Source organism: Callithrix jacchus, chromosome 13, assembly GCF_049354715.1.
Source record: "Callithrix jacchus isolate 240 chromosome 13, calJac240_pri, whole genome shotgun sequence".
NCBI lineage: Eukaryota > Metazoa > Chordata > Mammalia > Primates > Cebidae > Callithrix > Callithrix jacchus.
In genome coordinates this window covers 123398172-123411711 of record NC_133514.1, presented here as the reverse complement: position 1 = coordinate 123411711, position 13540 = coordinate 123398172, and positions in this window count along the sequence as shown.

Below are 13540 nucleotides of genomic sequence, written 5' to 3'. Positions count from 1 at the left end.
ACATATGGAGTGATCACTATATAATTCTATTTCTATCAAACTTTAAAATCTGTGCTGAAAGAATATTTAAAAGTATATTTGGGTTCGGGACCGACTAAGAGGAGGCAAAACTGAGCTTTTTAGTCTCTGCTGTAATCCAAAACCCATGCTATAAACTTTGTACACAGTATCTCATTTAATCCTTAAAATCACCCTAACAGGTAGTTACTGTCACTTCCCCTGCTTCAAACAGAACATAAAACTCAGAGAATCCAGGTACTGTGTTTTTTTTGTTTTTTTGTTTTTTTTTTTTGAGACGGAGTTTCGCTCATGCCACCCAGGCTGAAGTGCAAAGGCGTGATCTCGGCTCACTGCAAGCTCTGCCTTCTAGGTTCAGGCAATTCTCGTGCCTCAGCCTCCCAAGTAGCTGGGACTACAGGAACGCACCACCATGCCCAGCTAATTTTTTGTATGTTTAGTAGAGATGGGGTTTCACCATGTTGACCAGGATTGTCTCGATCTCTTGACCTCGTGATCCACCCGCCTCGGCCTCCCGAAGTGCTGGGATTACAGGCGTGAGCCACCATGCCTGGCCCGGTACTGTGTTTTACACCTACTTAGAAGTCACCAATTCCTAAAGTTCTATAAAATGTTCTAAATAAAAATTAATAAAGTAGGCAAAAAAGACCATGTAAATAGCATTTCTACAAATATCTCCTGAGACAATTTTCACATCGATGTCCAAAGACATTTACAAGAATGTTTTCCACAACACTGTTTAAAATAATAGAAAACTACAAGCCACCTAAATGTCCATGGAAGAGTTAGATTCTTTCTCTTATTTCCGTATAATGCAATACTGTGCTGATGTAGAGATATAATATTCATTTTTAAAAATTACATTCACCTTCTTCTCATGGATCCAAGGAGATATGTTAGAGAATATCTATTGCATTTGGACATAAACATAAATACAAAGGAAATAGTAGGGGCTCTCTACAAGTAGTTATATATTGGAAGAGGAAGAAGAGAAAAATAAAAGGGATCATGAACTTTGTATATGCTTTGGTAGTGTCTGGTTTTGTATATAACTTGAATTTTTTCATAAATATATTTTACAGTCTGCATAATTACTAGGTAAGAATACAAGTAAGTCACTTTAGTAAAAGTTCTTCCAATTACTGCAACTGATTTCTACAGCCAGAATGTTCCCAGAACCTGAAAAGAGGAAGCACTATAAATGGAAGGCAGAAATACTGACACTAGAGGGCCAGAGCTGGAGAGGGTGGATATAATGCAGCAAATCCATCAGCAGTTCTCATCTCCATCTTTGAGAAACCTCACAATTTTCCGTGCTTAATAAATGAGTTAAATTGAAAACAAATCCATGACAGTGGTGCATGAGAAAGGTTACATGTGTCCCGAATAATAAAGTCTACGCACAATATAAATTAAAACATACCATTTTACATTCATAAGATTGACAAACAAAAAGTAAAAGCCTAGGAATATCAAGTGAAGCCAAACACAAAACAAGTCTCCCCACATTTCCTGTGGGAATACCAATTGTTACAACTACTTTAAACAATTGGAAATTCATAGGAAAAATGAAGACAAGCCTCCCGTACAATTTACCAATCCCTCTTCTGGGAACACAGTAAGAGAGATTCTTCCCAAGAAACCTGTATACAAATGTATATGGCACTATGCATGTAATTGTACATCGTGGTATTTCCATATGGTAAAGTATTATTCGGCAGGGAAAGTAAGTAGACCAGAGGTAGACATTTCAATATCAATAAGTTTTAGAAAAATAAAATGGAGTATAGGAAGCTGCAACTATATCTGTAATGCTTTGTTTTGCCAGGAAAATAAAGGGACACGTGGGGAGGGCAAAGGACAACAAAAACTAAACAATCTGAAACACATGCAGAAAAATACCCATATTTTAAAATTTTCCATTGCTGCTTATATTAGTTTCTGTCTTTTCTATACGCTTGAAGTACTTGATTATCAAGAAAATATAAAAGGCATAGGAAAAAGTATTCTGAGAAAATACATCGAAAGGTTTATGGTTATTAGATTTGGTAAGATTTTAAATGACTTTAATTTTCTTTGTTATATCTCTCTATATGTCCTAGTCATACCATATTAAATGTGTATTTCATTTATGACAATAAAAATGTATTGTTTAAAAACTCATATATATGCAGTTTTATCTGACATATGATGAAACTCTACGAAACATAGATTCAGCAAAAATATTGAGAACAAGAACAAAAATAATGATATTAAGAGTTGTTGACTTTTGGATGGAGCTATGAGTGACTTTACATTTATCTCTAAACTCGATTTTTCTATAGTGGGCAAATAAAATATTTGTGAAAGCTAGATTAAATAGAGAGCTATAGGTTTTAAATGAAAAGGAATTCAAATAATTTTCCAGCATGATAAAATATTCATATTCCTAAATATGAACTACTTTACAAAAGCACCAGTGATTTTAAAGAAACATTAGATGATTTTTAAAGGAAGTCAGTTATGATACTGCAGTTTATAGTGATACTGAGTGTTTGCTAGCTCCACTAATCAGGATATTAAGTTAATAGTATATAATATGCCATAAAGAAATTACATGAGCAGAGGTTACTGCAAAAGGAGAACACAATGATTTTAAGTGGGCTGGTGACCTGAATTTCTTCCAGTGAGGGGAAACATCAGAGTCATTTGATCAATGAAGTGCCTTTTATAAATCTTCAGGAAATCTCCTATGAAGGCTTTAAGAAGATGGATTTCTTATTACTTCTGATGTATGTTCCCATGAAATTTTTCCATTGCCACCATGGGCCTGCCCAGCCTAAGAGATGGAAACTGTGAGTCCAGCCCACTGAGGCCCACCATCAGTAAGAAGATTGCACACTGAGGAGGCCATGACCAGCCTGCTGACTGAAATCTATACTGCAAAAGGATGATGCTGTTCCAGCAATCCTGAAACCCTGCCCTAGGATCAATGCAAAGTGGTGTCAACCTTAGAATTTCAATACGCCTAGGCAGATAGTTATCTTTAAATATAAGAACAGTATCATTTTCTGGAGAAACCAAAAGAATCCAGAAAAATTCTACAGTAGTCTACTCTGCACTTCCTCCTTGTTCCGTCTTGTTAGTAACAGCCAAATCCAGGCACAAAGATGTCCTAACTTCTACACCTGAGGTTGCCCACAACGTGTGCTAGGTGACGCATCTTATAGAGCACATATGCGAACAATTATGGGATCTGAAAAACAATAACTCAGGCAGAAACATTAAAAATTGGTGCCCCTAAGTGAACCAGTGGGAATAAAGGAGGCTTAGAGAGTTTAAACAACTTTCCCCAGTAGCTGATAAGTTATGGTGGCCTTAGACAAGCTGACAAGAGTGGTAGCAAAAAGGCTGCAAGGATTACAAATTGTTCTACTATAAGGTTTTAAAAAGGTTTCAAAGGCAAAGAAGAGCAAATGAAGCCATGAATTTTACAATCTACATATTTTTAGCCCTTTCTCTTTTTTGCTTTTCTTGGGTAAACTAATTAGACCCTGCAAACACATTCCCACCCACAATGTTGTCTCCATTGCTTTAGGGCCTCACCTCTGAGCAGCCAGAGGAAATGCAGCTGACCCCTTATCTAGTTAACAACCTTTTATACTCTGCCCTTTCGCTTTGCTTTCTCCATGCCAACATAAGACATACAAAGATTCTTCTGCCTCCAAGATGCTGCAGCTTTCTTCTCAGCTAGTTACCCCCAGCTAAAAATAACTGTTCCACATACTCAGGCATATATGGCAATCAAGCAACCAAGTGCCCCTTTTGCCAATCACATGTTTTTAAAAAATATGTTCAATGAGAGGCTCTTTGAAAATTATTCACTTTTTTCTGAGTTGCAAAGGAAAACGAAAGGCAAATTATGGCTCTATAAGCAACTGTTTGCACAGATCCCATTAATTCGCCATCCACAGGGCTATTGACAACTAGCTCTTTTCTCTTGTCATTTCGCTTACCAGGCAGAAATGATTACAAACTTAATTTCTTTGGGGGGTTATTTAGGTTATAGAGGGCCCCTTGATAATGCAGAAGTCATAACGGCCACCAGAGACAGGAGAACAATAGCTCCCAGTGCTTCCACAATGGAGAGAGAGATAACTGAATGTCATATTCGGAAGAAATTCAAACCATCATTGATTTTTTCAGATGAAAAAACTGAGGCTCAAAGAGGTTAGGGGGTTAACCAAAGTCAGTCAGTGTTTTAGTTTGCAGCAAAGCTGAAAGCAGACGCTAAGCATTGCAACACCTGGTGTCTTCCTTCCTCCCCTCCATCCTGCTGCTAGTAGTGTCAGTGAAAAATACAAGCCAGTTAAAGGAAATGTGGCCTCAGCGAGGAGTACTAAGGACCAAGCACCAATGCATCTTGCCATTTACAACAAATTCCTTAATTACAAGGCTTCATTTATTCACAGAAGCTGCCTCTTTTGTACATAGCCAAACACACACACACACACACACACACACACACACACACACACACACAGTGTGACAGAGATAATTTATCATTATCTGAATGCACTCAGGGTGGTCAATTTCAGCCAGAGTGAAGAACAGAGAAAGGTAGGGTCAAGGGCACTATAGATATAGCTGTTCCTGCTTCACTTTTCAGCCCTCCTTCCCCTCCCATCATCCCACTTTCATTACTTTTCTCTTTGATGCAAAATCTGAAAATCTTGGTCAGGCAGCTCTGCTTATCAGTGGGTTCTTAATAACCCACTTCTATCAAACTTCATCTGATTGACCCAAAATATATTTGATCTTAGCAAAAAGTACCCTTATCAGTCCTAAAATGACACTGTCCCAAAGTGAATAGTGTTAGCAGCCAACTCTCTAGAACCAGAAAGAAGTATGTTTCAATCCTCAATCCATCACTTTCTAGCCATGCTGTCATGTCCAACTCATTCTTCTTAAACAATATCTCACTAAGCACACTAGACTGTAGAAATGCACACAGATAGGGCCTTACCTTTTCTGGCTTTATTCCTGCGAGGCAGCAGTGGACACTAACATATCTGTCACTCCAGTTAATGTAAAGGTTTAACTGGTACAAGTGCTGTGCAGGCAAGTCTCTGGAACAATGAGAGCACCCAGGAGAAGGCTTTGCTTTAGTTACAAAGGTCAGGAAAGGTTTCCCCTAGGGAGGGACCGAGATCAGAAGCATGAGTGGGCAGTAAGTGGGCAAAGTAAGGACGATCTGGCATTCCTGGCAAATATGTGGTGCAGGGGGACCTGGACCTTGACCAGTACAAGATGCTGAGTCTTTGCAGTGCAGAGCAGAGAGGAGGGGCACGCCATGAGGACAGAGAAATGGAAAGAAGACTGTGGCCATGGTGAGGAGGTTTGTCCTCATTCTAAGAAGGACTGGGAGGTATGGGGCATGGTCTGACTTATGTGGAGGACAGACTGGAGACAACATGGACACAGACACACAGGTGGAAGGCCAGGAGGTAATCCACAGAAGGGCTGCAATGAGAATTTTAATGGAAAGAAAAAACAGAAGCTAAGGGATATTTAAGAACTAAAATCAGCAGGCCTGAATGGTAAGTTGGATATGAGAAGTGAGAGAGAAAGGGATAAACCAGAGCTCACTCATAGGACTTTGGCTTGTGTGACTGGATAGGTGGTGGCACCATTTTCTAAAAACCAGAATGGAAGAAGGAGCAGACTAGTGACTTAAACCTCATAGCCTCAGTTTTCTCATCTGTAAAATGGGAATAGTCCTACATATATCACAATGTTTTTGAAAGCATTAGAAAATATTCCTAGAAAATGAAGCCTTCATACAAAGTGGTGTATGTTTCTCCCCCAAATAAATGGGACCTATTCTTATAGGCTTCTTTTTCTTGATCTGATTGGAAACTCAGGATCTCAGATATTCATTTCTTTTCATCCTCTTCTCTGATGGCTCTGCCAAATTGCTGGTTTACTGATCTCATCACCCTAAACAACGTATAGTACTCCATACTAGTCAAATGGGCAAGTTGGCAATTGCTCTTCTGAACAAATTATTGTAAATGTCACTGCTACAGTGCAGCTCATAGTGGCTCACTTGGCTGTTCAAGGGAAAAATTCTTGCAAATGCAGCTCTTATTATTTGCCAAATGTTCATGCACAAATGCATTTATTTTACCAAGAGCGTAGTGTTGGGTCATTTAAGGAGAATGGGAAAACACCACTCACAATTGAAGAGGCAAAATAGCATACACACAGCACTCCAGAACTTGCAAACCCCTTCATATACACAATACCAATGGTACCTCACACTGACTGTGGAGAGGCTGAGATGACGAGAAAGGGCAGGTATATTTATGATTATTTTTTCAACTAAGGTTAACTTAGACAAAGTAACTCTCTCCAGGTCACAACTCAAGGAAGTAATACATTTCTGTGATGAAAATACAAGTCTTGGGGCTTCTGATTTTATCATGTGTCTATCAAAATTCCCCACCTGCCAACGTTAAGCCATACAATGTAGAACATAAAAACCATATGAAACAGAGGAGAGGGGCGAGATCAAAACCCATTTGAACTTACATAATCATATTTTATTAATTCATTATTAGTCCACTATTATCATTGTGGTCGTCATTAATAGAAAAGACGTGTTGAGCAACTACTACCTGCCAGACCAAATAGGAAGGACTTCATCTGTGCTGTTTCACTGAACCTTTACTTTCAACAAAGGTGCTCTTAAAAATCAGAATTATGAAAGTACAGATGAGAAAATGGAAGCCGAGAAGGCTTGAGTTGCCTAAACCTGCTCCTAAAGTAGCCTTTATCCAAGGCCACTCTACTAGACTTGCTTCTGTGGGATCTATTGTATTCATAGTCAAATACCAATAAGGCCAAGACAATGAGTACTTGTGAGTTCTTCTGGGTTTTGGGGAAAATTTAAACAATGTCTCCCAATCTCCTGAATGCATTGAATGTATTCGGCCGAATCGATAAGCGAACAGGCATGAACGCTTATCTGAGATAATACCACTCTAGTTTCACTGTAACAGTACATTTTGTGTAGAATATTTCTATCTCAAATGCTGATCCTCATTCTGTTACTTACTGGCTGTATATCGTTGGACAAGTGGCTTAGCAGCTCAGACACTCAATTTAGTAGTCTGCGAAGTAGGGTTGACGATAGTTCCAATAGTAAAATAAAAGTGGAACCATCTGCAGAAAGCACTTGACATGGTTTCTAGAACATGGTTAGTAAGCCACACATATTAACTATGATTATTTTTTATTTTGAGGATCCTTGTGACCACAGAATAGAGGTTAGCTACATTCTACAGAGAGGAAACTGGTTCTAAGATATAAAGTGTTTTGTGTAAATTCACCCAGCTTGATAGAATTAAGATAAGGAAGCACGTCTCCTAAATGTGACAGAGAAAATTTTTGTTACTAAAATCTCCAGCAACTCTCTGAGGAGGTGGGTCTTGGTAGCTGAAGAATTCTGAAAGTAGAAGTGGACAGAAGCTAAAATGCTCATTGGGAAAAGATAAGAAATCAAGAAACCTGAAAATGATTCAATAGTGAGCAAAAAGAAAAACAGGGGAGAGGGAGAATATGTTCAAAGGATTTGAGAAATTTGCTCCCACACACAATGTAAATTACTATGAAAATACTGTGTTAGAAAAAATATACAAGGCCCTTTAATACACTATTTTAAAGTATATACACCGTCTCAATATTGGCTGTCTTGTAAAATACAAAAATTCTATTTATATGCAGTTACAGAAAATATAAATACTCTAATTTAACCTTAAAAAAATTACTCTGAAGACACTCTAATAGAAAAAATATACAATGCAATTTTCTACTATGTTTCAAAGTATAAGCACCGACTCAATATTCTCTATCTTGTAAAATATAAAAATTCTAATTTATGCGGTTACAGAATATATACATACTCATCTTAACACAAATGTTAAACACAAAATTACTAAAAATATAAATATTCTCTTTTTACCCCAACGTTAAAAACAAAATTGTTCTGACAATACTCTGTTAGAAAAAATATACAATGCCCTTTTCTATTCTGTTTTAAGGTATATACACCATCTCCATATTCCCTCTTGTAAAACATGGAAATTCTATTATTACGTGGATAGAGAAAATGTAAGTATTTCCTTTGACTTCCGTGTTAAAAACCGAATTACTCTAAAGACACTCTGTTAGAAAAAATACACAATGCTTTTTTTTACTATCTTTCTTAGTATATACACAATCTCAATATTCTCTCACATGTAAAATACAAAGATTCTAAATTTACGTGGTTAGACAAAAATATAAATATTCTCTATGCACCCCAATGTAAAAAACAAAATTGCGTGGAAGATACTGTGTTAGAAAAAAAATACAATGCTCTTTTCTACTCTCTTATGGTATATATATACCATCTCAATATTCTCTCTTATGTAAAATACTGAAAATCTAAATTTACGCTGTTAGAAATAAATAGAAATATCCTCTATGTCCCCGAATGATATAAGCAAAATTGCTCGAAAAATAATCTGTTAGAAAAAATATACAATGCCCTCTCCTACATTCTTTTGGAGTATATACACTATCTCAATATTCTTTGTCATGTAAAATACCAAAACTCTAAATTTACGTGAATAGAAAAACATATAAATATTATATATTTACCCAAATGCTGAAAGCAAAATTGCTGTAATAATAATCTGTATGAAAAAATATACAATGCCCTTTTCTACACTCTTTTGGAGTATATACACCAAATCAATACGCTCTCTCATGTAAAATATTAAAATTCTAAATTTACCAAATAAAAAATATATAAATATTATTTATGTACCACAATGTTAAAAGCAATATTGCTCTAAAGAAAATCTGTTTCAAAAAATATACAATGCCCTTTTCTACTCTCTTTTGGAGTATATACACCATATCAATAAGCTCAATCATGTAAAATATATAAATTCTCAATTTACGTGGTTACAAAAAATATAAATATTTTCTATGTACACCAACGTTAAAAGCAAAATTGCACATAATATAATGTGTAAGAGAAAATATACAATGCCCTTTTTTTACTCTTTCTTGGAGGATATACACCAAATCAATAGGCTCTCTCATGCAAAATACCGAAATTCTAAATTTACGCAAATAGAAAAAAATCTAAATATTATCTAGGCACCCCAATGTTAAAAGAACAAATGCACTGAATATCATCTGTCAGAAAAAATACACAATGCCCTTTTCTACTCTGTTTTGGAGTATATACACCAAATCAATATGCTGTCTCATGTAAAATACCGAAATTCTAATATTACGAGAATCAAAAAAATCTAAATATTATCTAGGCACCCCAATGTTAAAATCAAAATTGCTCTGAATAAAATCTGTCAGAAAAAATATACAATGCCTTCTTCTACTCTGTTTTGGAGTATATACACCAACTCAATATGCTCTCTCATGTAAAATACAGAAAATCTAAATTTACGTAAATCGAAAAAAATGTAAATATAATCTAGGCACCCCATTGATAAAAGCAAAATTGTTCTGAATATAATCTGTCAGAAAAAATATACAATGCCCTTTCTACTCTGTTTGGAGTATATACACCAACTCAATAGGCTCTCTCATGTAAAATGCCGAAATTCTTACTTTACGCCAATCGAAAGAAATCTAAATATTATCTAGGTACACCAAGGAAAAAAAGCAAAATTTCTCAGAATATAGTCTGTCAGAAAAAATATACAATGCCCTTTTCTACACTGTTTGGGAGTATATACACCATATCAATAAGCTCTCTCATGTAAAATATTTAAATTCTCAATTTACGCGGTTACAAAAAATATAAATATTTCCTATGTACACCACCGTTAAAAGCAAAATTGCACATAATATAGTGTGTAAGAGAAAATATACAATGCCCTCTTTTACTCTTTCTTGGAGTATATCCACCAAATAAATAGGCTCTCTCATGCAAAATAACAAAATTATAAATTTACGCCAATATAAAAGAATCTAAATATTATCTAGGCACCCCAATCTTAAAAGCAAAATTGCACTGAATAGCATCTGTCAGAAAAAATACACAATGCCTTTTTCTACTCTGTTTGGAGTATATACACCAACTCAATATGCTCTCTGATGTAAAATACAGAAATTCAAATTTTACGCGAATTGAAAATAATCTAAATATTATCTAGGCACCCCAAAAAGCAAAATTGCTGTGAATATAATCTCTCAGAAAAAATCTGCAATGCTCTTTCTACTCTGTTGTAAAGTATAAACACCAACTTAATGTGCTCCCTCATGTAAAATACAAAAATTATAAATTTACGCAAATCAAAAAAAATTAAATATTAAATAGGCACCTCAATGTTAAAAGCAAAATTGCTCTGAATATAATCTGTCAGAGAAAATATTCAATGCCCAATTCTACTCTGTTTTGCAGTATATACACCAACTCCATGTGCTCTCTCATGTAAAATAAAAAAATTCTATAATGAAGCGAATCGAAAAAAATCTAAATACTATCTAGGCACCCCAATGTTAAAAGCAAAATTGCTCTGAATATAATCTGTCAGAAAAAATATACAATGCCCTTTTTTACTCTGGTTTGGAGTATATACACCAACTCCATATGATCTCTCAAGAAAAATAACGGAATTCTATATTTACGTGAATCGAAAAATAACTAAATAATATCTAGGCGCCCAAAATTAAAAGAAAATGGCTCTGAATATACTCTCTTATAAAAAATATACAATGCCTTATTCTACTCTGTTTTGGAGTATATACACCAACTCAGTATGCTCTCTCATGTAAAATACAGAAATTCTTATTTTACCCAAATTAAAAAAATCTAAATATTATCTAGCCACCCCAATGTTAAAAACAAAATTGCTCTGAATATAATCTGTCTGAAAAAATATACAATGGCCTATTCTACTCTTTCTTAGAGTACATAAAAAAACACAATATGCTCTCTCATATAAAATACAGAAATTCTATTTTTAAGCGAATGGAAAAAATCTAAATATTATCCAGGTACTCCAATGTTAAAAGCAAAATTGCTCTGAATATAATCTGTGAAAAAGAAATTTACAATGCCCTTTTCTACTCTGTTTTGGTGAATATACACCAACTCAATATGCTCTCTCATGTAAAATACCGAGATTCTAATTTTATGCGAATCGAAAAAAATCTAAAAAATGTCTAGGCGCCCCAATGTTAAAAGAAAATGGCTCTGAATATAGTCTGTAAGAAAAAATATACAATACCTTATTCTACTCTGTTTTGGAGTATATACACCAACTCTTTATGCTCTCTCAGGTATAACAAAGATATTCTATATTTAAGAGAATCGAAAAAAATCTAAATAATATCTAGGCACCTCAATGTTAAAAGCAAAACTGCTCTGAATATAATCTGTCAGCAAAAATATACAATGCTCTCTTCTACTCTGTTTTGTTGTATATACACAAACTCAATATGCTCTCTCATGTAAAATACCGAAATTCAAATTTTATGTGAATAGAAAAAAAACTAAATAATATCTAGGTGCCCAAAAGTTAAAAGAAAATGGCTCTGAGTATAGTCTGTTAGAAAAAATATACAATGCCTTATTCTACTCCGTTTTGGAGTATATACACCAACTCAGTATGCTCTCTCATGTAAAATACCGAAATTCTATTTTAACGTGAATTGAAAAAAATCTAAATAATATCTAGGTGCCCCGAAGTTAAAAGAAAATGGCTCTGTATGTAGACTGTTAGAAAAAATATACAATGCCTTATTCTACTTAGTTGTGGATTATATACACCAACTCAATATGCTCTCTCAGAGAAAATACGGAAATTCTAATTTTATGCAAATGGAAAAAATCTAAATATTATCTAGGCACCCCAATGTTAAAAGCAAAATTGCTGTGAATATAATCTGTCAGAAAAAATATACAGTGCCCTTTTCTACTCTGTTTTGGAGTATATACACCAATTCAATATGCTTTCTCATGTCAACTACCAAAATTCTAATTTTATGCAAATCGAAAAAAATCTAAATATTATCTAGGCACCCCAATGTAAAAAGGAAAATTGCTCTGAATATAATCTGTCATAAAAAATATACAATGCCCTTTTCTACTCTGTTTTGCATTATATACACCAACTAAATATGCTCTCTCTTGTAAAATACCGAAATTCTAATTTTACGCGAATCGAAAAAAATCTAAATAATATCTAGGCATCCCACAGCTAAAAGAAAATGGCTCTGAATATAGTCTGTTAGGTAAAATATACAATACATTATTCTACCCTGTTTTGGAGTATATAAAGCAACTCCGTATGCTCTCTCATGTAAAATACAGAAATTCTAATTTTACCCAAATCGAAAAAATCTAAATATGATCTAGGCACCTGAATATTAAAAACAAAATTGCTCTGAACAAAATCTGTCAGAAAAAATATACAATGACTTATTCTACTCTGTGTTGGAGTATATACACCACCTCCATATGCTCCCTCATGTAAAATACAGAAATTCTATATTTAAGCGAGTCGAAAAAAATCTAAATATTATCTAGGCACCATAATGTTAAAAGCAAAATAGCTCTGAATATACGCTGTCAGAAAAAATATACAATGCCTTATTATACGCTGTTTTGGAGTATATATACCAACTCAGTATACTCTCTGATGTAAAATACCGAAATTGGAAATTTATGTGAATCAAAAAAAATCTAAATAATATCTAGGCACCCCAAAGTGAAAAGAAAATGGCTCTGAATATAGTTTGTAAGAAAAAATATACAATGCCTTATTCTACTCTGTTTTGGAGTATATACACTAACTCAGTATGCTCTCTCATGTAAAATACAGATTCTAATGCTACCCAAATCGAAAAAATCTAAATATACTCTAGGCACCCCAATGTTAAAAACAAAATGGCTCTGAATATAATCTGTAAGAAAAAATATACAGTGCCCTATTTTACTCTGTTTAGGAGTATATACACCAACTCCATATGCTCTCTCATGTAAAATACAGACATTCTATATTTAAGCGAATCAACAAAAATCTAAATATAATCTAGGCACCCCAATGTTAAAAGGAAAATTGCTCTCAATATAATCTGTCAGAAAAAATATATAATGCCTTATTCTACTCTGTTTTGGAGTATATACACCAACTCATTATGCTCTCTCAAGTAAAATACCGAAATTCTAATTTTACGTGAATCGAAAAAAATTTAAATATTATCTAGGCACCCGAATGTTAAAAGAAAAATTGCTCTGAATATAATCTGTCAGAAAAAATATACAATGCCCTTTTCTACTCTGTTTTGTAGTATATACACGAACTCAATATGCTCTCTCATGTAAAATTCCGAAATTCTAATTTTGCGCGAATCGAAAAAAATCTAAATAATATCTAGGCGCCCAAAGTTAAAAGAAAATGGCTCTGAATATAGTTTGTTAGAAAAAATATACAATGCCTTATTCTACTCTGTTTTG